This window comes from Pistacia vera, unplaced genomic scaffold (genome assembly GCF_008641045.1).
Source record: "Pistacia vera cultivar Batoury unplaced genomic scaffold, PisVer_v2 Contig222, whole genome shotgun sequence".
In the NCBI taxonomy this organism is placed as follows: Eukaryota; Viridiplantae; Streptophyta; class Magnoliopsida; order Sapindales; family Anacardiaceae; genus Pistacia; species Pistacia vera.
In genome coordinates this window covers 4,474-7,588 of record NW_022196027.1, presented here as the reverse complement: position 1 = coordinate 7,588, position 3,115 = coordinate 4,474, and the positions used below count along the sequence as shown (strand labels likewise).

The following is a 3,115-nucleotide window of genomic DNA, read 5'->3' as shown; positions in this document are numbered from 1 at the left end:
GAGATGAGAATGGATGGCAAGGATGGGTGGCTCTTGTTGTGGTGGGCTTTCTGTTACTTGGATGTCTTAATCTGGTGCTTGAAGTAGGTTGACCGAGAATGGCTCTATTGGTAGTCCTCACTCAATTGGTCTAGGATGAATCATCCACTAGCAATGAATAGACTATAGAGTTGTCGCGATCTTGTATCCAAGACAATTAGTCTATGATCTGGAGTCTGGAAAGGCTGCATGGACGGAACTGATGCGCGGAAACGATTGGGCTGTACCTGACAAGGCTGAAGCTCAAGGTCATTAAATTGACTTACCTTTTCTTTCAGAGACTGGTTTTAGGCCCGAATAAAGGTGTTTTCGGTCCAGATGGCAGTGTTCTCAGCTTGTAGTGCTGCCACCTTGTCTGAGTGATGTTGCATAAGGGCAATTAGAGCTTCGAGTCTGGTCTCGAGACCAGGATTGGTGTTATCTGAATTTTCAGCCATAGAGAGTTTCCTTGCAAAGCAGGGTTTAAAAGAAGAATGATTTCCAGAGGTCCCATGGTAGGCGCCAAACTATAAAAGCAAAAAATCTACCTTTATGGAAATAGGGTCTGATCCCGTAAGGTTGAGGCCACCAGCAATCCGCTACACCTGCACACACGAGGAAACAAGTGTGAAGAGAACGGAAAACACCGGGGCGGTGTTTGCTGTAGGCACTCCGATGCTCAAGTCAGCAAGGCTGAGTGAGGCTAATTTAGTGAGGGTTAGGGAAAAAGAAGGTTACCATAAGTCTAGTCGGAGACTATAACTAAGGTTGTGATGTGAAGTTCTCAAGAGTGAGAACTACGGGGTTAGAAAGTGTGATGTTTCGTGCCTGTGGGAGGGCTAGCCTCTTGTTTAAATAGCAACTGTAGGATCTTTGAGTCCTAATAGGACTGTGAGTCCTTAAGAGTTGAGGTTTTGTAAAAAAGAAAACCTTTGACTCCCTTACCTTAGTGGGAGTCCAACGGGTCTAAGATACAGATCTTAGATGAATTATGATAATAATGAATCTCTTCGATAGAGTTTGGATAGTGCTGGAGTAAGTAGGCAGCCCTAGACTCCAAGTAGACTTTAAGTCTAGTAGGTGGTCTAGGATCAATGGGCCCGGACCCAAGCAAACTGATGATGGGGTCCAAACGAATCGGGACCTTTTATTGATTGGGCTCAGTCATTGAGCAACATGGCAAGTGTAATGGGTGGGCATAATGTGCGATCTCAGTTGCGAGCCCAATCGAAATTGGGTCATGGCTCCTAGCTTTGTTGAAGGAGACTTCGTCTCTGGGCCTATTTGGGCCAAGGACATTTTTTGCTCTAACAAAGGTTACTTAGAAAACTCTCTACCTGATAGATAAACGTAATATTAAAAAAAAAAAAAATGAAATACCTCTTGCGAATGATATATATATATATATAAAATAAGTGTCACATGACTCACAACAATACAATCATGATTGAAACAATTTCAATTGAAAAAATAAATAAATTTAATTCTAATTAAAATTTAATAACCTGACTTTATGAGAGTTCTATAATATAAGTTAAAGTCTTAATAGCAAATGGCCTATTAGCTCAGTTGGTTAGAGCGTCGTGCTAATAACGCGAAGGTCGCAGGTTCGAGACCTGCATGGGCCACTTTTTCCTTTTCTCATACCGGGCTCATGTTTTGAAAAATTAGTATTGGGCTTTCGGTTCGTTGGGCCTGTAGATGAGATTAACCCACCTTAATTAAATTCTAAATTTTATCAAAACACAAAGTGGATTCATTACAAAAGATCTTTTAAAAATTCATTTCCAGAGCCATCTATTCCAAAATTTCCAGTAGAACTCAATAAAGCACTAAAAAAATCTATTTGTACTGACTGTATTTAATTATTATTATTTTATTTTTCATCTTATTTTCGTCAAAAACCGAAAAGAATTCATAAGGAAAAGATCATTAAGAATTCACTTCTACAGTCATATTTCCTAAAAAAATTTCAATATAAGACTAAGAAACAGAACACAAGAAGAAGCACACCCGAAAAAAAAAAAAAAAGACTTATACTGAGTTCAAAGTCTTGTTTAGTAATTTAGTCTTATAAGCTAAGGGACCATATCCTACATCAACAAACACTATTTACACTACTTTACTATAATATAATATATCTAAAAGATGGTAACCATCATAACATATATCTTTTGGAACTTGAAAGTCATAAAACAAAATCCATAAAGGGTTAGATTTTTTTTTTTTTTTCCAAGACTTAGAAATAAGACACAGAATCACTTACATGTGTAGCTTGTATGGCCACGTTGAGTTAATTATATAGACAGATGTTGAAGATTTGATGCATTGGTTTAAGTAATATTAGAAAAAAAGGATAATCGATCGTCTGTGATATTTAGATTTTAAGATAGATAACTCATCTCCCAATGTACCCACAAATCCAAAAACTCTCTTATTCTTATCTTATCTCAAAGAAAACTTGTTCACCAAAGTTGATGGCATCTGATTGGACATTGGTTATTGCATGCCAGCAATAAGAGTTGAAGCCACTAACATTTGTGTGAGATGGATCAGATGGGGAACAATCTACAGTCATTTCCCTATTTTTACGCACAAGTTTGGTTCTTGTAGGGTCTTCTGTGTTTTGATGGATGGTTCAATTTCTATACTTGGAGGATCGATATTTCATTAAGTTAAATTTAGGCAAATTCCAAGTCGCATATATACATATATATAAAATAAATCTTTAAGAGAAAGGGTATAAATAAAAGGGCAAGATCGAAGAGAGAGAGATGGGACTGATGAAAGAAGGACGACCATGTAAGGTAACTTTAAAAATGCATGGTGTATAACTAAAGAAAAGAACGAAACATGAGAGACATGTATCAATCAAATAGAAATTGGCTAGAGGGGATGAAGACATTAAGCAAGACGCTGTCATTCTGATCTTAACAAGCAGCCTAACGGGCCTTATACATGTGGCCATCTTCCTATCGGTTTCTTCTTGTAGGTCCTCCATGGACCTTTGATTTCAGGCACATAACATATTACTTATTTTAATCTCATTGCTATCTTTCTGCTTTCTACGAATCCAACTTGTGGTTTGCAATCAGTT

At 37.6% G+C, this 3,115-nt stretch overlaps 1 non-coding gene across 1 annotated transcript; it reads left to right on the top strand.

The window, feature by feature from the left end:
* The first annotated feature begins 1,572 nt into the window (after positions 1–1,572).
* Positions 1,573–1,646, top strand: TRNAI-AAU. The gene has a single exon. It is a non-coding gene; the product is annotated as a tRNA-Ile (tRNA).
* Positions 1,647–3,115: the final 1,469 nt, after the last annotated feature.